This window comes from Mauremys reevesii, linkage group 12, assembly GCF_016161935.1.
Source record: "Mauremys reevesii isolate NIE-2019 linkage group 12, ASM1616193v1, whole genome shotgun sequence".
In the NCBI taxonomy this organism is placed as follows: domain Eukaryota; kingdom Metazoa; phylum Chordata; order Testudines; family Geoemydidae; genus Mauremys; species Mauremys reevesii.
The window spans coordinates 46,223,492-46,244,289 of record NC_052634.1 but is presented as its reverse complement, the minus strand read 5'-3'; the positions used below and the strand labels follow the sequence as shown (position 1 = coordinate 46,244,289).

Here is a 20,798-nt window from a genome sequence, read left to right as displayed (position 1 = left end):
TGGAGAATGCGGGCATTGATCCCGCTGCCTCTCGCATGCGAAGCGAGCGCTCTACCACTTGAGCTAATTCCCCTACCTTGGCCGATGGCGTCTTTTCCATCCATTCGATAACGGAGGCCACATCGTTCCCCACGCCAGCCGGTGACTCCTTCGAAAAGGATCAGGCAAGGGAGGGCTTCCCGTAGGCCGGCTAGCTCAGCTGGTTAGAGCATGGTGCTAATAACACCAAGGTCATGGGTTCAAGCCCCATGCTGGCCACTGCGGGAGGGAGAGGGTGGCTTCTGCTCTTTTGGCTGACTGCTAGGGGTGGCAGAGGCCAAAACCAGGTGGGCCGGGAGCGGGCAAGAGCCCTGCTGGGCACCGGGCAGGGCAGGCTCGGACACCTCCTTGGTCTCCCCTCCTGGGCTCCTCGCTCCACCTGCTGCCTGAAAGGAACTTGGGCCCGGGAGGAGGCAGGTGAGCCCGGCCAGCTGCCTTCCAGGCTCATAGGAGGCCAGGCTTGAGGCTGCCCAGCGGCAAAATCACAGGCCTGCCGGCTCGCCCCCATTGTCCACAGAGGTTGACCTGATGGCCGAATTCTTGCCGGCCGCCAGCTCCACCCAAATGGACCCGACGCCGGATCACGCTCCCCAGCCCAAGCCACAGAGGAAGGCTTAACACTCGGCACCCCAACCTAGGGGAGAGGCTTCACACTCCGCCGGCGCAGGGTGACCTTTGGGACTTCCCTGGACACCATCCTCCCACTGCCCACAGCCAGACCCCCCAAGCCCACACTGGAGCCCACCCCTCCGACAGGAAGGAGCAGGAGGACCACTCCGCCCAGGGGCACCACCACTCAAAGTCAGCTTCACTTGCTTTCTCTTCTACCCCTTTCCTCCCAAGTTATGCGTGCCTCACGGGAGCCGGCCCTGGGAAGACGCAGGCACGGCACTCTGACTGGCGCAAGCCAAACGCCCACACCGAGAGTTTAGCACGGGCTCTTGAGGTACTGGAGGAACCCCATGCAGACGCACTGATGGAGCTAAGCTTTATGGCCAAGGGCCCTACCTGTGCAGAAAGCCAACTTGCTTGTGAAAAAGACGCCTCTTTCGGCTCCCCTTCCAAACTTCCAAATGGGAAAACACACACACTGAAACACCCAAACGGTCCTAACGCTGGGGCCAGGCGAAAAAGAAAAGCAAGGAAAAGATTTCTAAATGGCCACCCTGCCAGAGTCGTACAGCTCCACAAGTGAAACCCGTGCGAGGGACATTACACAGAAAAGGGGAATGGAAAGCTGCCCAAATTGAGATGCTGTGGAAAGCTACAGCCCCATCGCTACTCCTACTCTGGACACTTCTTGCAACAGCTGATGAACGGCCAGGTGCTTTTCGCATCCAAGCCCACACCAGGGGAAGACCTTGAGAAGCTTCCCGTGGCTTGCCTGGTTCAGCTGGTCAGAGTGCGGCACTCGTGGAGGCCAGGGGCACCAACTTATATGGGCTCCTGGGGCTAAAGCCCCAGGAATATTCAGTCAGGGGCTCTGCTCCCCCAATATTTGGAGCTAGGTGTCTCCCCTGCTTGGAGCGCCCCCCCCGCCTCTCATTTCCCCCCCCTGCCACCGCCGCCGCCAGGGCTGGAGCTTCCCCCCACTCCCCGCCCTGGAGCTTCCCTGCCTGAACGTAAAGAGTGCGCAGCGCGCATCTCTCTCCCTTGCTGCTGCTGCTGCCGCCGCCTAAGGGCTACAGCATAACAGCAGTGCAAGCTGCTGGTGCTGTAGCACCTCAGGAGCGGGAGGGGAGTGGAGGGGGCCGTGCCGTGCTTGGCAGCCCTCCCCTCCCCTGCCCCTACCTGGAGGAGACGCGAGGGGACTTCCGGCCAGGAGACAGACATCACTCACCTTAGCAGCTGCTGGGGCTTCCGTGAGTGTTTGACCCTATGATTCCCCCCCTGCCCCCACCCCAGCCCCAGCCCCCACTCCTGCCCAGCGCTGGGGAAGGTGGGGCAGCCCCATCCCCTCCCACCGTCCCCCAGTGAGGCTGTGGTGAAGGGCAGCAGGCTGCAGCAGGGGTCAGGGAGGCAGGAAGCCACATGTGAAGGCAGTGCCCCTCCCCACCACAGGGGAGATGGGGGAGGGGGTTCATAGACCTACCTGAGCAGCTGGGGCTTGGGTGTATTTTGTGACAACTTGCTCTCCCTGTCCCCCCCCAGCCACCACCCTGCAGCCCCCCCCACTCCTGCCCCACGCTGGGGACGGGGAAGCCCCATCCCCTACCCACAGTGAGGCGCAGCAGGCTGCACAGGGGAGGCAGGAAGCCACATGGGAAGGCAATGCCCCCTCCCCCAGCACCCACCAACCCACCCGCCACAGGGGGGATGGGAGAGGGAGGCTTCCTAGACCTGAGCAGCTGGGGCTTGGGTGAATTTTATGACACCCTGCTCCCCCCGCCATAGCCACCACCCTGCAGACCCCACTTCTGCCCCATGCTGGGCAAGGGCAGCCCCATCCCCATCCACAGTGAAGTTATGGTGAGGGCAGCAACATGGAAGGCCACCTGTGATGGCAACCCCCACCCCCTAGTACCCATCAGAGAGGAGGTGAGTGAGCTTTCTGGACCTGAGAGGGGCCCGAGGAGCATGTGCAGTGACTGTGGTGCAGAGTGAGTGTGCTGTGGGGGCAGGGGAGAGGAGGGTCCCTCCTGGAGCTTGCTGCTGCCAGTGGTGGTGATGGGAGTCCTCTCTGGCCTAGCCCTGGGGCAGCCTGTCTGCACCCCAAGTTCCTCATCCTCAGCCCTGCCCCACCCCAAAGCCTGCACCCCCAGCACCGAGCATGCTCCTGCACTGTGAACCCCTCATCCCCAGCCCCACCCCAGAACCCTCACCTGAGGGGAAAAACGTGCAACTTAAATTTGGTCAGTTTGGAGTATCATTTTATTTAGCACAATATTTGATTATTTTACACCCTTCAAAGTATGTAACTGGTCGTATACAGGTGTTACGAAGTGGGAATGTGCTTAATGTTTTCTCTGAATACTGTGTGGGTGCCTCAGTTTCCCCTATGCATTTCTCAAGGCTCTAGATGGTGGGATAAGGGGGTGTGATTGTTGTAGAGCCCGAGAGGGACAGTGTGATGCCGTCTGCACAGAGAATGGCCGACACCCTGTCTCCAGGCAACAGATGGCCTGGGCCCTGCCCTGCAAAGGTGCCAGCTGAAGGTGTTGGTGAGCTCCCTCCAGCTCTGACGGTGCCCCTCACTCCCGACCCGCAGCCCCTGCCATCCCAGTCCTGACCTCCAGACTCACAGCTCTGCTGGTGCCCCTCACTCCTGACCTGCAGCCCCTCCTATCCCAGTCCTGACCTCCAGACTCACAGTTCTGCTGGTGCCTCTCACTCCCGACCCGCAGCCCCCTGTGCTCCCTCCAGCTCTGACGGTGCCCCTCACTCCCGACCCGCAGCCCCCTGTGCTCCCTCCAGCTCTGACGGTGCCCCTCACTCCTGACCCGCAGCCCCTGCCATTCCAGTCCTGACCTCCAGACTCACAGCTCTGCTGGTGCCCCTCACTCCTGACCTGCAGCCCCTGCTATCCCAGTCCTGACCTCCAGTGACGTTATGAGTGTAATATAATATTTCATTGAAAGGTGACAGGGCCAGAAAGAGTTAATTAACTCACTTCACCCACTGACCTGACCCATGGGTGAACCTTAAGGACTGATTAGGAAGATCTGTAAATGAATAGAGCTTTGAAATGCAAGTCTGCATTGTTAGAGGTAGAAGGGGAGATGTTTGCTCAGGGCTTGTGATGTCAGCAAACAAGTCTTGTCTATTGCTGTAGTTTTAATTCAAAGATCAAAAAAGGAATATTAACATTTATGATGATACTTGAGTGATATAGTATTATTGTCTCTGTGTCTCTTTGAAGGTTGTGCTAACCTGGATCCGAACTGTTTAATGGGTAAATTACCCTGTGCTAATTGCCAGGATGTTTGGGAGAAGAAGTTAAGCCTGTTGTTTTCTCAGGCTGAAAGGCTGCTGGAAATATATAAGAACCCTGGGACATGATCCTGCTTCATCTCAGATCTGCTTTGGGATTTAAGAGGGGGAAACCTTAAGCCATAAGGATTGAGATCCCGAGTCAATGACTGGAGTCACCCTGAATATGGACATTGGACTATCACCTCTGGACTATTTCTAAAAGGACTTTTGGCAACTACACGCTCATCTGTGCTATGCATCTGAACCTCAAGAATTGAATTCAAGTCTGTCTGTATATTGATCTTTTAACCAACACTCTCTCTCTCTCTTTTCTTTTTTAATAAATTTTAGCTCAGTTAATAAGAATTGGCTGTAGCGTGTATTTTGGGTAAGATCTAAGTTATAATTGAACCTGGGTATGTGGCTGATCCTTTGGGATTGGAAGAACCTTTTCTTTGATGTGATGAGATCAGATTTTCAGGAATCATCATCATATCTGACGTGTATGTCTGGACGGAGGCCTGAGGCTGGGCACTTCAAGGGAACTGCGTGGTTTGGATTCTGAGTAACCAGTGAGGTGCTACAGAAGCTGTTTTGTGCTGGTTGGTAAATCTAAGTATTAGAATAACCACCAGCGTTTGGGGTTTGTCTGCCCCGTTTTGTTTGGAGTTCACCCTGATTGAGTGACCTCAGCTGGCTCCCACGGGCAGCACCGTCACACTGCTCCTTTCTAGTCACACTTTCTACACATCTAACATTAGTGTATAATGTCATACAGATCTATCCCAACACCTGCCGGAGGTCCTCTGGTAACGCGGATTCGGCCGCATGCCTGTGGCAGGTCCGCCGGTCCTGTGCCTTCAGCGTACCACCACCGAATTGCGGCTGCAGCTGGGGCACTGGCAGAGCTCCCGCAGGCATGCCACCTAATCCGCATCACCAGGGGACCTCCTGCCACCCTCACAGCGACCGGCAGGCCGCCCCCCGCAGCTTGCTGCACTGGTGCCTGGAGCCGCCCCATCCCTGGCCCAGGGCAGAGGATAGTGAAGCTGAACATCCAGAGCTTCCAAGATGAAGGAGCAGGGGGGCGAGGCCTGGCGGTGTTGGCAGAACGGGAAAGCATCAGAGGGTTCTATGGCAACCAGGGGGATTGGTGGGAGTCGGTGAGGGAGGAGTTGGCGGCTTTGTTCTGGCAGTCGTGCAAACACCACAACATTAAAGAAACCAACAGTGCCAAGTCCTGCAGTGTCGCCTGTGGGATTTCCACAAGAGCATCCAGGCAGGGGAGCCAGTCAGCGTGTGACTGTACGATCGGATCAAGCGACAGCTGCCTGAGTTCCAGGAGATGAGGCTGCAGCTGGCTGATATGAGCGGGAGCATCGAGTGAAGGGAGGAGCAGCCTCCCCTGACATTTTTGCAGCCTGCAGGGAATGGAGACAAAGCAGGAGGATGCAGGGACTCAGGGCAGGACCCGCGGATCCAGCCGTGCAGGCCCACAGTCACTGGAGGAGGAGAGAGAGTCCCGCGAGAGGAAGCCGCTGGTGGGAAGCAATAAGTGCAGAGTGCAAACCAGCCAGCTGAGAGTCACAGGGGTCTAGAAAGCAAAACAGCAGCAGGTCCCATGGTGTAATGGGCAGCACTCAGGACTCTGAATCCTGGAATCTGAGTTCAAATCTCAGTGGGACCTCTGGCAGATACAGTGGTTTGCTGCAAAGCTTTGGAGCGCCATGTGCTTTGTTACTCTCTCCCTGGCTGAACTAGAGTGGATGCTTTTTCCTCCTCCTCCTGGGTCACTGGTGCCCATTGGAGATAGGGTCATTGGCGATGGGTCTCTGGTCCAGCTGGGCCGCTAGAGGGTGGGGTCCTAGAACTTAACCGTCTGGCTAGAGATTCCTGCGGGTTGACCTGATGTTGGGTTTCTTGCTGCTTCACCTGATGTCCACAACTTTGGTCCCTGTAGCTGCAGCTCTTCCTCTTGCCCACATGGCATTTAAAGGAAGCAGGGCCAGGGCCAGGCTTCCCAGGCTGGAGCCCAGCACCTCTCCTCCTCTGGGCACCTAGAGCAGAGGCGGCTGGTGCTGACAGCTCCAAGGGAAGGCTTAAAAGCCACAGAGCAACTGAGGTCAGGGCTAGAGGAGGGCAGGACCATGCCTATGTGTGACCTTCAGACAGGCACAAAGACACCCAGCCAGGCTGCTCCCTGCCATGCCAAACCCCCACTGAAGGTCACCAGCATGCAGGGCGGCTGCTGATGCTCTGTGGCCAACATCACAAGACGGTAGGAAAGCAGGGCCAGCCCCCATGGTGGGGCCTCTGACCGTTCGTACTCCAGGTGCTCACTTTGGCAGTGGGGCAGGAGATTTTACCCCAAGAGGCTTTTCCCCAGCTGGCGAGAAGCAGAGAAACACCCAGGCTCCATGTAGCAACCCCCCTCCAGCACAGGGACAGAGGGAAACTGCTCCACACGCTAGCCCAGGCAGCTGCCCATTTTCTCTGGCAAGTCAGGAAGGGCAAAGGCGAGACTGGAAGCACCTGGGGCTCATGCCCCAGCCTTTGTGACACCCAACCCCCAACTCCTTCCTGGGGCTCTAGCTGAAGCCGGAGCATTGGCCGGAGCGGCCAAGAAGAGGTTCCAGCCCTGAAGGGAGCAGGACGTTCAGCCCAAAGGTAAAACTGCACAAGCACAACCACGAAGGGACTCGAACCCTCAATCGCCTGATCCGAAGTCAGACGCCTTATCCATTAGGCCACATGGTCACACAGAAAAAGGCCCTCCAGGCACTTCTTTGGGAAAGGCCGACACTGACGCATCCGACGAAGTGGGGATTCACCCACGAAAGCTCATGCTGCAATACGTCTGTTAGTCTATAAGGTGCCACACGACTCTTTGCTGCTTTTGCAGACACTGTGTTTCTCAGGTCAGCTACTGAGGGGGGCCGAGACTCTCTGGGCACAAGAAGTCGAGTTCCCAGCGACACGTGAGACTTAATTCTCTGGAGCCAGGTGCAGGGCTTTGGCAGGGAGGCTCAGGCATGGGGGATTGGGGTGCAGCGGACGGACCGGCTGTCTAGGTGCGGAGATTTAGTCGCACTGAGGAGGAGGAGGCGGAGGAATCCTGCTGACAGGCAGTGTCCAGGGCTGGTGCAACCACTAGGCAAACTAGTCGGCCGCCCAGGGTGCCAAGTGGTTGGGGCACCATAAAGCGCACTCAGGGGAGGCGGGGGAGTGGAGGTGAGCTGGGGCAGGGCCTGGGGGTGGTGCGGGGGGAGGGCTGCCCGCAGCAAGTAATGGGGCGGGAGTGTGTGTGCAGGGGAACCGCTCCCTGTCCCAGCTCACCTCTGCCCCATCTTCTCCCCTGAGCACGCCGCCCCCGCTCTAATTCTCCTCCCCTCCCAGGCTTGCGGCACTAAACAGCTGATTGGCACCGCAAGCCTGGGAGGCGGGAGAAGTGGCGCGGCGCCGGCGTGCTCAGGGGAGAAGGCGGAATGGAGGTGAGCTGGGGTGGGGAGCTGCTGCAGGGGGGGCTGCCCGGCTCTTCCCCATGGCCCCCGCCCCTGCTCTGCCCCAGCCCCACCCCCCCTGCCCCTGCACTCACTGCATGGTAAGTGGAGTGACCCAGCCCCAGCCTGGTCCACTCCCCTGGCTCCCAGCCACGCCGCCGGCGAGTGCTGTGGGGCGGTTCCCCCCCTCCCCCAAGCTTGGGAACCAGGGGAGCAGAGCAGGCTGGGGCTCCAGGCCTCCGTGGGGGGAAGCAGAGGGGGGCTGGCCCCAGGCCATCATGGGACCAGGGGGGCTGGCTACTTCCTGCGGGAAGGGGAGTGACCCAGCCCCAGCCTGCTCTGCTCCCCTGGCTCCCAGGCTTGTGTTGGTGTGGGCTGGATTTGTGCGGGTGTTTGTGTATATTAGCAATTGTGTGTGTGTGGCTGGATTCATGCATGTGTTTGTGTATGTTTGCAATTGTGTGTGTGTGTGCATGCTCTGCTGCCCTCTGCCGGCGCGACAACCATTTCTTCGTATGTCACAGCCCCCATACCGTCGACCCCGGTGGTGATTTCCCCATGTTACAAGGGCTGGCTGGCCTGACCCTTCTCCCCTCGGCGGAGTGTGGCAGGGGCTGCAGCTCACCCCCTGTGGGGCAGGAGTGCCAAGGTGCAGGCACTGGGCTCCGATGCACCTGGAGAGCAGCTCAGGTGAGGCGGGGCAGGGCATGTGGTGTCCGTTCTGCGTTGCCTGGTGTTGGGCCATTGCACAATCCCCAGCCACGCCGCACAGCGCGCCCCGAGAGGGGGCAGGGGGCCAAGCAGATGATCCAGCATGAGGGGATCATTCTCATGGGTAGCTGTCCAGTGGCAGTGAGTTCCACAGGCCTTGGCACATGCTGTGTGGGGCAGGAGGTCCTTGTATTTGGAGCAGTGGGAGTGAACTGTGTGCTGTTGTGTCTCTGAGCACGATTGTGAATATTATGGTGTGTGTGTGGGGGGGTAATTGTGAGTGTGGCTTGAGGGGTGATTGTTGCTGTCTTTGGGGGTTGGGATAGCATGTCCCTCTGGGTGTGTTGTGTGTGAGTGTTCTTGGGATTGTGTGAGTCCCTTTGTGCATGTGTGTGTGTGTGTGTGTGTGTGTGTGTCACTTGCGGCAGAATATAAAATCCTGCAAAGCCATTTCCTACTAGTTAGCCCAGCAACACACTGATACAAACAGTGTCACAGACACACACACACACAGAGTAGGGCTCAGCCCCACCAGCAGGGGGCAGCAGGGACACACACGTCTCTCCTGGGCCAGTTTGGACAATTTCCCATCACGACCCGGCACAGTGCTGGTGCCCCCACACGGGGGTGGGCAGCGACCGGGCAGGGGGGGGCAGATGTGCTGGATTCAGAAGGAAGCACTTTGGGAAAATCAGTCACGGCCCTTAGCAGAGCTGAGACACAGACCCAGTGACCCCTGCACCACCCTGGGAGGGGAGTGGGGTCGAGTGGTCAGAGCAGGAGGGGGCTGGGCACCAGGACCCCTGGGTTCTATCCCTGGCCCAGGGAGTGCAGGGGGTCTAGAGCAGGGGGACTGGGAGCCAGGACTCCTGGGTTCCATAGGGGAGACTGTTTTTTCCTGGGCTCCCCTCCCTAGTGATCCCAGCCCAGCCCCCTAGAGGAGACTGAGCACAAGTGGGGGGAGTTGTTCTCCCACTTTGGACTTATGATTCAAACCCCTCCCCCAGGGGCTGTGACATCATGAAATCTGCTCCCCTCCCCCCAACACAGAGAAAACTGGTGGGATTCTGTCCACACACAGAGAATTCTCTCCGCCGGGCTCCTTCGGTTCCTCTCGCTGCTCCCCGTCCTGCCGCCAGACACTGCTCATCTGCATAGCCCCGCCCATGGACATGTGACACCTTCTGCCCTGCTGGTTTCAAGTGAGTGAGTTGCCCTCGGGGAGTGAGCAGGTCACAGCACGTCACAGCCCCAGCCATGGCCGGCTCCAGGCACCAGCTCAGCAAGCAGGTGCATGGGGTGGCCCAGGGGAAGGGGCGGCACGTCAGGCTCTTTGGCAGCGGGTCTCTTGGTCCCTCTCGGAGGGAAGGACCTGCCACCAAATTGCTGCCGAAGAAGAAAGTGGCGCGGTGGAGCTGCCGCCGATTGAGATCATGGATTTATTTTTCCCTGCCGCTTGGAGCAGCAAAAGCCCTGGAGCCGGCCATGGCCCCAGCACACGTCACAGCCCCAGCACACGTCATAGCACGTCACAGCCTGGTGCAGGGAGATATTGGGGAAGGGTTTGGGGGGAGAAGGGGGGAGGGAGAGACCCAGCCCCATAGACCCCTAGAGGCAGCAGGATATGGGGGGGCAGGAGAGGGGATGGCAGAGAAAAGGCCCATCTCCATAGACCCCCAGAGGCAGGAAATCAGGGGAGAAGGGGGGAGGGAGGGATCCAGCCCTATAGACCTGTAGGGGCAGGGAGATATTGGGGGCCGGCGGGGAGACGGGGGGTTGGCAGAGACCCAGCCCGGGGTGCAGGGGAAATGGGGTGGTTTGGAGGGAACTGGGGAGGAGAAGAGACACAGAGCAGGACACATGTTGGGACAGGGAAACTGACTCACTCCGAATACATGCAGAGCAGGGCAGGGCGGAGGCAGATCATGCTGGTCCCAGGGTAATTTCGGGGGGTTCTGATTCCCCACTCAGCCGGGGGGCTCCCCTCTGGGCTGAGGAGCCCTGGGGTGGGCTGGGTGCAGGGGCTGGGTGTGTGTGTCAGGCTGGGGGAGCTGCCTGGGCAGAGGGGCTGGAACTGGGGGGGCTGCAGCAGCCCCTGGCTTGACGTGGTTTCCATCACACCCAGGGGTTACAGTTGGTTGGGTGGCTCAGCCCCTCCCCCCCCCCCCACTATACAGATTGTTCTGGCACCACTGGCCTAGGGTCACCGTCTAGTGCTCAGGGCCTGCCTGGCTCTCCTAGAGCAGGGCGAGCGCCCAGCTCTCCTGGGGCAGGGCTGGCGAGAGCTCTGGACAGATACTAACAGCGCCGGGGAGCCTGGATGAATATTAGTTGGACAGAGAAGCCTGGAGCAGTTTTATCAGAGAGCAGAAATGAATCCCGCACACAGCACTGGAGCTGCACTGCTCAGCGCGTGGGCCTGGGTCTCCTGCACAGTCTCCCTGCACCCCCTCGTGGCATAACAAGTTCCCTGCAGAGAAGCAGAGGTGCGGGACCAAGGGCTGCGGCGGGGGCTGCAACACCCCCATGTCTCACTGTGAAAAGCTCCAGATGCTGTGGGAACAAAGCCAGCATTATTGTGCGATTCCAGAGAACCCCGGAGCTGTGCTGCCCCTGTGCAGTGTGAGCGGGAATTGCACGTTTTCACACTGCTTGAGAACACACCTGGGTACAGTTCACAGGTTTTCAGCACCCCTGACAGGCTGATTACAACACCTGCAGCCAATCAAGGCAGAGCTAATCAGGATAAAAAGGAGCTCATTCCAGTTTGTGGTGTGCGTGTGAGGAGCTGGGAGCAAGAGGTGCAAGGAGCTGACAGTGACAGTGACAGTGAGAGGGTGTAGCTGCTGGAGGACTAAGGAGTACAAGTATTATCAGACACCAGGAGGAAGGTCCTGTGGTGAGGATAAAGAAGGTGTTGGGAGGAGGCCATGGGGAAGTAGCCCAGGGAGGTGTAGCTGTCATGCACTGTTACAGGAGGCATTATAGACAGCTGCAATCCACAGGGCCCTGGGCTGGAACCCGGAGTAGAGGGTGGGCCCGGGTTCCCCCCAAACCTCCCAACTCCTGATCAGACACAGGAGTTGACCCAGACTGTGGGTTCCACCAGAGGGGAAGATCACTGAGGTGAGAAAATCTGCCAATAAGCGCAAGACCCACCAAGGTAGAGGAGGAACTTTGTCGCAGCCTCTAATTGCAGCATTTTAAAATGATCTGCATGTTGCTTGCAGGCTCCTAACACTTGCCACAGCAGCTCCTTTTAACTTCCATTCAACCACCTGTACTTATGCCGATAGGTTGACTTTAGGTCTTTAACTTTGATTGGTAGCTGAGAAGATGGTAAATTGGAGAGAAATCCGTTCTTCATTTGCTTGTTATTTCCTGACTTCTTTATTCATCGCCTTTTCCTTATTTCCCTACAGATTGACTAGATCTGGGTGCTAGCAGGGGGCCCTGACGGGCTCCTTATTTTCAGTTTTCTTTCGGAAGCATTGAACTTGCCAGGGCACAGTCAGAACCTGGATGCTCATGTAAATGTAACACTTCGTGCTCAGCTTTAGTTCTGTTTCTCAGCTCTTTTGGAAAATCGATCTTTAGTCTGACATGTAGCATCCTTGCATTAGGAGATGGCTAATTAATAAGACCATAAACCTTGGCAATCAAATGGAACCTGAAGTCCACAGAAGAGCCCGAAAGGCCCTTGGGGAGTGGAGTGCAAGTTGAGGAAGACTTCCCTGCACAGCTTCTCTCTCAATACTCGTTTTCCTGGATTGAGCGCAAAAGTCGGGAATCAGCTCAGAGTAGGGTTATACCATGTGTGTGCAGTGGTTAGACAAGGAACTGGACTGGTATGGAGCAAAACTATCTTATGTGTGCCTGATGACTGTACATTTGAGAAGGAGCAGAAAAGAGCAGTGGGGCTGTGGGATAGCGCTTGCATAGGCTTTCTTTGGCCTGTTTTGCTGTAAGAGTTAACAGTGAGAGATTGTTAGTCACATGTCAGTGGGTGGGTTTATGCAAATTAGGCATGTACAGGGACACCAGCAAGAGGAAGGAGGGTGAAAGACTTCTCTGTCTTTGAACAGAATTGTGTGTTAAGGGCTCTTGCTTTGAATTCTTCCAGTGGAGTCATTTCGGGGAAGTGATCATCACTTTGAATTACCTAGTTATCAAGTGTCGTGAATGGTGTTAGGTGCGTGTCTGGGAGCTCTTCGTGCTGAAGTAGAAAGCAGTGGGGGAAGAGTGGCTGCCTAGCATTCGAGACTTTCAGCATCGCTTCTCCGCTCCTTAGAGCTAAGATCAAAAGCGCAGTGTCTGTTCTTATCAGTTTAATATCTGATAGGTCCTTTATTTGAGGACTGTATGTTAAATTGATTTTTGAAACAAGGGGATGGAATAGGTGCTTGCTCTGTTCACCCCATGTATTGACCTGGTATTGCAGTGTCTCCAGGACCAGTGTTTCTCCTTCTGGGGAGAATTGTCTGGTTAGAAAAGCAGAAAAACTTTTACTCTAAAGATGCTAATTTGAGAAGATTTTTTTTAAAGGAGTTGAAAAATCAGGCCTCTTTAGCATTTTGGTTTCTTCATAACAACATATTGTTAAAATTTCTTATGAGTGTTTGCTGAGTCTACAGATGTGAGTTTTTTTGTTTTGCTGGAGGATTGTTTTGAAAGCTGGGATTCTTCTGTTTGCTATGAGTCTTTTCAACAACATGAGGGACGAATGCTTTCCGGACTGAGGGTCTGTTTGGGAGATGGTTGGTTGGGGGTGTGTGTGCGGTGGGGTGGGGACACAGATTGGCAATATTTGAGGTCACATGTATATCAATATCTGGATGAGTTACACAGACTTCTCTCCACCCAGCCTACGTTCCATGTATCTTGACTGAGCCTGCCGCCCACCATCCCAGAGCAGAAGCCTGAAGCCTGAGCCCCACCGCACGTGGGGAGGAGGGGAACTCCCGCTGGTTGTCGGCTCCTACAGTGTTTATGACTCCGGAAGGGGGTAGGGACCAGCCCCTGCAGGCAGCCCGGGGGAAGAGCCGCTGCTTTGCTGTCCCCGACTCCCCCTCAATTACAGCCCAGGAGGCTGTGGCCACAATAAAAGCCCCTGGTGGCCACACTTGAGAAATGCTGGAGCCTCACAGTAAACAAATCCCAGCAGGTTTGTCACACCCTGTCCCCCACCCTGGGGATTTCCTGCCCTCTCCCACCCAGACCAACCTCCCTGGAAGTTCCCACCCCCTGTGTATTTACTGCCCTTTCTCACCGCCAAGGGAACCCGCCAGCAACTCCCTGATAATCCCTCCCTCAACTGGCTCCACTGCAGCCATTTCCCTTCCCCGGCCCCTGGGAGGATGGAATGAGCTGGAGCAAAACATGGATGTTGCGCTGCAGCCTGTTAGGGCAAAAAGGGCAATTGGGGACATGTCAGAACAGGAAATAATTTCACAGCACAATTCCCCCCAGGCTCTTTCCCTGCAAACAGATATTCCAGCTTGTCCTGCATGTGACAGAAACATTCAAATCTAGGGCTGTCAATTAATCACAATTAATTTACGCAATTAGCTTTAATCATGATTTTTTAAATCTCAGTTTTAATCACACCGTTAAACAATAGAAAACCAATTTAAATTTATTATATTCTTGATGTTTTTCTACATTTTCAAATATATTGATTTCAATTACAACAGAATACAAAGTGTACAGTGCTCACTATATATAGTTTTATTACAAATATTTACACTGTAAAATATAAAGTACTGCAGTGCAATCTCTTTATCATTAAAGTGCAACTTGCATATGTAGATTTTGTTGTTGTTGTTGCAGAAGTGCACTCAAAGAAAACAATGTAAAACTTCAAGTCCAGTCAGTCCTACTTCTTGTTCAGCCAATCGCTAAGACAAACAGGTTTGTTTACATTTACTGGAGATAATGCTGCCCGTGTCTTGTATACGTCACCTAAAAGTGAGAACAGGCTCGCTCATGGCACTTTTGAAGCCAGCATTGCAAGGTATTAACATGCCAGATATGCTAACATCCCTATGCCTTCATACTTCAACCACCATTCCAGAGGACATGCTCCATGCTGATAACGCTCATTAAAAAATAATGCGTTAATTTGTCACTGAAGACCTTGATGAAGAACTGTATGTCCCCTGCTCCATGGTTTTAGCCACATTCTGCCATATATTTCATTTTATGGCAGTCTTGGGTGATGACCCAGCACATGTTCACTTTAAGAACACTTTCACTGCAAATTTGACAAAACACAAAGAAGGTATAACGTGAGATTTCTAGAGATAGATACAGCGCTCGAGCCAAGGTTTAAGAATCTGAAGCGCCTTCCAAAATCCAAGAGGGAGGAGGTGTGAAACATGTTGTCAGAAGTCCTCAAAGAGCAACACTCTGATGCAGACACTACAGAACCTGAACCACTAGACAGGAAAATCAATCTTCAGTTGGTGGCATCTGACTCAGATGAGGAATATGAATGTACTTTGGCTCGTTATTGAGCAGTACCTGTCATAAGAATGTCCCTGGCCTCTGATTGCTAGAAGCTGGGAGGGAAGAACAGGGGCTGGAGCTCTCCATGGCCGCCTGGTCTGGTCACTCCCTCTGAAGCCCATAGCCAGGGCCAGCCTTAGGGGTGGGTGCCACCAGGGAATTGCCCAGGGGTAGCGTCACCCCCGGACAGACCTGAATGAGTCCTTCCCCCAGCCCCCCCCCGCTGTGCCCACCCCCAAAGCCCTGCCCAGTCACTGCCCACCCCCGTGTGGGGGCACCAGCACTGTGCCGGGTCGTGATGGGAAATTGTCCAAGATGGACCAGGAGAGACGTGTGTGTCCCTGCTGCCCCTTGCTGGTGGGGCTGAGCCCCGCTCTGTGTGTGTGTGTGGGGAGGGGGGGTGAGACACTGTTTGTATCCAGTAGGAAATGGCTTTGCAGCAAGTGACACTGACATACACACACACAGACTCACAAAGGGACTCACACAATCCCAAGAACACTCACACACAACACACCCAGAGGGACATGCTAGCCCAACCCCAAAGAGAGAAACAATCACACCCCCAGCCGCACTCACAATCACCCCCCCACACCACAATATTCACAATCGTGCTCAGAGACACAACTGCACGCAGTTCACTCCCACTGCTCCCAACACAAGGACCTCCTGCCCCACACAGCCTGTGCCGAGGCCTGTGGAACTCACTGCCACTGGACAGCTACCCATGAGAATGATCCCCTCGTGTTGGATCATCTGCTTGGCCCCCCACTCCCTTTCAGGGCGCGCTGTGCGGCATGGCTGGGGATTGTGCAATGGCCCAGCACCAGGCAATGCAGAACGGACACCACATGCCCTGCCCTGCCCCACCTGAGCTGCTCTCCAGGTGCATTGGAGCCCAGCACCCCACACCTTGGCATTCCTGCCCTACAGGGGATGAGCTGCAGCCCCTGCCACACTTCACAGAGGGGAGAAGAGTCAGGCCAGCCAGCCATTGTAAGATGGGGAAATCACCACCGGGGTCGACGGTATGGGGGTTGTGACATACAGAGAAACGGTTGTCGCGCCGGCAGAAGGCAGCAGCGCATGCGTATGCACACACAATTGCAAACATACATGAACACACACCTTCACTGCACCTCACCCACAGCTGCTGGCCTGGGTCAATGAAAACCCAGAGTTCACTTCTCACCTCCCGGAGGAAAGCCCCTCTCTCCCTCCGCTGTCTGGCCACATTGCTGGCCCCTTGCCGTTCCCCCCTGTCATTGCTCTGCTGGCCACCCTCTCTGCTCTGGGACGTCTTGTGGTCCCACCAGGAGCGGAACAGGCTCCCTAAAAGCAGGGCCGCCCAGAGGATTCGGGGGCCTGCGGCAAAGCGGGGGAGCGGACATAAAAAAAGGCGCCTCCCGCTGCGGCGCTTGTACTCACTGGGCGGTGGCTGAGTCTTCAGTGGCGGCGGGTCCTTCACTCGCTCAGCGTCTTCGGCAGCACTGAAGGACCCACCACTGAAGTGTCGCCGAAGACCCGGATCACCGCCCGGTGAGTAAAAATTAAAAAGGTGCCTCTAGCCAGGGAAGGGATTCTTGGCCAGGGCTTGCGGGGCAAATTGCCCCACTTGCCCCCCACACTTGCCCTGCCTAAAAGTAGCGGCCACCAGAGCCCAAACAGTAGCCCCACCCCTTCCACTTGAGGCCACGCCCCTGCCCCACCCCTTATTCCCAAGGACCCAGTCTTACGCTGCTTCTTCGCCCGAGACCCCTTCCTCCCGCTCACTGCTCTCCACCCCTCCCCCCTCACTCCCCCTCACAGTCATTACAAAGTGGCAAGGCAGAGCCCTCCCATTTTTAAAAGTCCTGGGGTGTTGTTTCCCCCTGTCCAGGCACCCCTGGGGCCCTGCACTTCACACAGCTCTCCCTGATTTCAGCTGTTAGTGAGGGAGCCTCACTGATAGTGCAGACTGGGCAGTTTCTTGCATGAGAGACACTGTCCCAAAGCAGGACTAATGCTTAGAGCTGGTTATCAGTGATTTCAGCTCTGTTGGTCTGCAGCAAGGCTCTCCATTGAGTCTTAACCAGCTCTGTTATTACACAGGGAAGAACAAAAGGGTCAAATGGGGCCTGGAACCCTTAAGAAAAATCCACCCCACCGAGTACAACACTTGTTGCTACCTGCTCTCAACCCCACTGAGAATGTTTTGGGTCACCCGTCGCCTGTATCAACCTAGGGGTCTCAGAGAAGCTTAATTAACAGGTGCTCCAGTGGTGCAATTGGTTAGCGCACAGTACTTCTAGGGCAGTGCTGAGAGGAGCTATGCTGAGGTTGTGAGTTCAAGCCTCACCTGGAGCTCTGGTTTTCATTAGCCAAGTGGCATCACCCCCTCATTTGGCCTGTGGAATGTGGAATTCCAGCCCTGGGACATTGAGGAGGGGAGGAGGCAGAAATGCCCCCTTCACTTATTACCTCCTCTCCAGAGCACAGGTCAGAATCTACAATCCTTTCTCCCCCACAGCCCCTGTGCCAGGATCCCTCAAGCAGAGCCTGGAGTCCTGCCCATGGCGTCTGCACTATTGACACAGACTAAGTGACAGGGACAAAACACTCAAATCCCGCCTGGTGCGGGGAGCCAGGTTTGCTCGTCAAATTCTGTCGTTGGTACATTTCCAGGTCTGGGAATGTCCCACAACAGCATTTAATGGGAAGCTGCCTGCAGAACAGTTACACTGCACAGAGCTCCTGTGGAGGAGGGGTGGGAATTAGTAACATTTTGAGGATCGTTTGGGAAATGAGCCTTTGCTGACAAGGTTTGTCTCTGTTCATATTTCACCTTCAGGTGTTATGTTGAGGGATCTTTAGTGTATTTTTGGGAGGTTAATAACTGTTAGCTGCACCCACTGTCCTTGCCAGGGGCTCCTGCTGAACCCTGGGCAGCTGCACTGCAGTGCTGGGGTGACTGCAGGTGGAGAAGCTGCTGTGGAGCAATGTAGAGCAGGTGCAGGAAGGAGACGGGGTCACTATTCACATTCTGAACTGCACAATTTTCCAAATTTGGGAATAGATTAATAGAGTCATAGACTTAAGGTCAGAAGGGATCATTATGATCATCTAATCTGACCTCCTGCGCAACGCAGGCCACAGAATCTCACCCACCCACTCCTGTAACAAACCCCTAACCTATGTCTGAGTTATTGAAGTCCTCAAATCATGGCTTAAAGACCTCAAGGGGCAGGGAATCCTCCAGCAAGTGACCCGAGCCCCATGCTGCAGAGGAAGGCGAATGTCCGAGAACAATTCTAGGGGAAGGTGAATGCAGAGCAATGACACTGGAGATGCCCAGACCTCCAATGGGGGCAGCGTGGAAATTACTAATGGAAAGATCACTTGCAAAATTAGTCATCACTGACAAGCTTTGTCTCTGTTCCTATTTCACGCTGTGGTGTTAGTTAGAGGAATCAGGACAGATTTTTACTATATTAATTAAACACTTAATTTTATTTAACCAAGACAAAAACTTAGTGTCACTTATTTTTTCTCTGTCCTAGCAAGAATGAATTGAATTTCGTGACTTTCTGGAAAGTGCAGCGAGATTAAATGTGGGGAATTCAGTCTCTGTGTTTGTGAGCTGATGTTTTCCTCTCACAGGTCAGTGCCTGCATTGAAATACCAAAAGGGATCTAAGGGCTGGTGTACGTTGGGCACTTCACTGGCAGAGCGACGTCTCTCAGGGTATGAAACCCCCCGTCCACCCATATAGTTACAGTGACCTAAGCCCTGGTTAGATAGTGCTAAAGAAAAGGAAGAATTGTTCTGTCAATGCAGCTATTACAGGGATGAGAAAACCTCTCCACTGACTGTCTACTCCAGAGTGCTATAGCAGGTGCCACAGCAGCATTTTTAGTGTAGATAGAGTGAAACTAGATTTAGCTCCAGTTTGCACTGTGAATGCTCAGGCACTAAAACTAGAGTAATCATAATAACAGTGCAGTGCTTGCGTAGTTGGCAGGATTTGAACCTGCGCGGGGCAACCCCAATGGATTTCTAGTCCATCGCCTTAACCACTCGGCCACAACTACTTGATGTATAATTGTTTTACTACACGATAATTCAGTTCTCACTGAAATGTCTCTTCAAATTGTTTGCTCAGACCAGCTTCCCCAGCACATTCATGGCTGTGCATCAGTGTAAGTGTGTCCTTGGGTGAACAGCGAGAATTCCTGCCCATTTCCCTTCCGGCTGGAGCAGGATGAGAGTGTGTTTGTGTTAATGACATTGCTGTAGATTGTTGTTCATTCCCCACTCTGACAATTCAGACAGTCCCTTTCCTAGTCAAATCTCCAGCACATCGTTCCAATAGCAGGGGGCAGGATTTCTCTGGGGCACTGAAAGTTTTCAGGGGGCTGGTGCATGAACTGAGCCTTGCATTCCACCCTTGATGTTTCATGGACTAACAACAGCAGCAGAAAGAAAGAGCCGAGCCAATATCTCCCTGGCAGGGATGCAGGTGCCACGTCCCCTCTGTCTGACCATCGCATTGCAGGAGAGAAGATTTCACTGGAATCGAACGCCCTGGCTCAGACCAGAGACACAGGGAGGTTTTGCTGTTCATGGATCTGTGCAAAGGAAATTGTGTCTCTGTGTGAAATGGAGGCAGGAAATGAAACACCCAATGCCCTAAGGAATGTGGGTGAAGGACTCGGGCTGAGCAATGATTTAACAGGGATTTGTTTCAATTTATTGGCCTGATTATAACTATGGCTAAAAGCCCCCTGTACCAGGGGCTGCGGGACAGGACAGGCAGTTCTGCGCGGAGTGTTCAGAGCTGCCCCGTATCTGCCCTTTCTCTGCACCGCCCCTGCTCCCAGAATGCACCAGGCCCTGGACTGATCTCTTCCCCTGCCGGCCAAGCTGGTTTCGTTTGCTGTGATCCTGTTGGCTTGGCAGGGGGGAAGTGACAGTCCCACCCCAGAGCCAACACCCCCCTGTCACCCAGCCCCCTGACCCCCAGCAGTGCAGGTCAGCCAGGAGCTGGGCCCTGCCAGGCACTCAGGGCGTCTCCTGCAGCTGGGGCTCTCCCAGCGTGGTCTGTGGGAGCTCGCGCACTAACGGGGCAGCGGCAGCAGCCGCGTGGTGGGTTGGGCTGGTGACCCGGGTTCATCTCCTGGGGTCGGCTGGGTTCATGCTCAGGCGACTGGCCCCAGCCACCGGCCAAGCCCCACGACCACGCTGCTGCTGTTACCGCACTAGCCCCTCACGCCCCCATTCCCTCACTGAAGCCAGGAGAAGGTTTGCAGGACGAGGTGGGAAGGGTTTGACCCCAATATCCCAGAGCTGATTCCCCTCACAAAGGGGTGTGTGCACGTGGTGGGTGCCGTGTGCAATGCCCTGTGCCCATGAGGAGGGGACCGGGGCTCTGCCGGCAGGAAGATTTATCCTGCAGGAGCCCTGCCTCCCTCCCCCAGGGGTTCCCCTGGAGCAGAGAAGCTTTGAATCCTCACTGGAGACTAGAGACGCCCGAGCAGCACAAGCTGCCTGGCAGAGGTTCTGGATCAGGGCCTCACGGGCACATTGGGTTCATTCCCTCAGGGCTGCCCTGCCCAGTGCCAGGGCTGCTCTCACTCCTCCAGCATAGAGGGGGCTGCAGGCTCTTTGCCAAGCTGGGTCCCAGCTCAAGGCAGATTTAACACTAGCAGGGGGCTCAGGTATGTGCTGGTGCCACTCAGGGAGGGAATCTGGGCCAAAGCCTGATTAGAAATTGGGTAACACTGAAGTGGGACTAGAAAGACCCTTGATGGGACGTGGCGGGTAGGTAGCCCCCATTGTGTACCGTGCCCTCGCCGAGAAGTCTCTGGGAGTGTGGGTTCTTCCTGATGCGCCACCAACACGTCTCGTTGGTCCTGATGTCGGCTGCTCCTTTCTTGATACTGACAAGCTAGTTGTGGGCATTTCCCACTCACCCCATAGCTCTGGAATGCACAGACAGCAACACTGGTGTGGAAGAAACAAACTCCACTCTCAGGTTTCAAGATACTTAAGATCACTGACTTGCCAATGTAATTGTCAGGGGGTATAGCTCAGTGGTAGAGTGTTTGACTGCAGATCAAACGGGCCTTGGTTCAAATCCAAGTACCCCCT

General features: G+C 55.3%; 8 non-coding genes across 8 annotated transcripts; 5 read left to right on the top strand and 3 right to left on the bottom strand.

The window, feature by feature from the left end:
* Nucleotides 1-73, bottom strand: TRNAA-CGC. The gene has a single exon. It is a non-coding gene; the product is annotated as a tRNA-Ala (tRNA).
* A 111-nt stretch (nucleotides 74-184) lies between these two features.
* TRNAI-AAU lies at nucleotides 185-258 on the top strand. The gene has a single exon. It is a non-coding gene; the product is annotated as a tRNA-Ile (tRNA).
* A 5,308-nt stretch (nucleotides 259-5,566) lies between these two features.
* TRNAQ-CUG lies at nucleotides 5,567-5,638 on the top strand. Its single transcript has one exon. It is a non-coding gene; the product is annotated as a tRNA-Gln (tRNA).
* Nucleotides 5,639-6,635: 997 nt separating this feature from the next.
* Nucleotides 6,636-6,708, bottom strand: TRNAR-UCG. The gene has a single exon. It is a non-coding gene; the product is annotated as a tRNA-Arg (tRNA).
* Nucleotides 6,709-12,433: 5,725 nt separating this feature from the next.
* LOC120376382 lies at nucleotides 12,434-12,628 on the top strand. The gene has a single exon (XR_005587264.1). It is a non-coding gene; the product is annotated as a U2 spliceosomal RNA (small nuclear RNA).
* A 4,293-nt stretch (nucleotides 12,629-16,921) lies between these two features.
* TRNAR-UCU lies at nucleotides 16,922-17,015 on the top strand. Its single transcript has 2 exons — nucleotides 16,922-16,959; nucleotides 16,980-17,015. It is a non-coding gene; the product is annotated as a tRNA-Arg (tRNA).
* A 1,642-nt stretch (nucleotides 17,016-18,657) lies between these two features.
* Nucleotides 18,658-18,739, bottom strand: TRNAS-AGA. Its single transcript has one exon. It is a non-coding gene; the product is annotated as a tRNA-Ser (tRNA).
* Nucleotides 18,740-20,726: 1,987 nt separating this feature from the next.
* TRNAC-GCA lies at nucleotides 20,727-20,798 on the top strand. The gene has a single exon. It is a non-coding gene; the product is annotated as a tRNA-Cys (tRNA).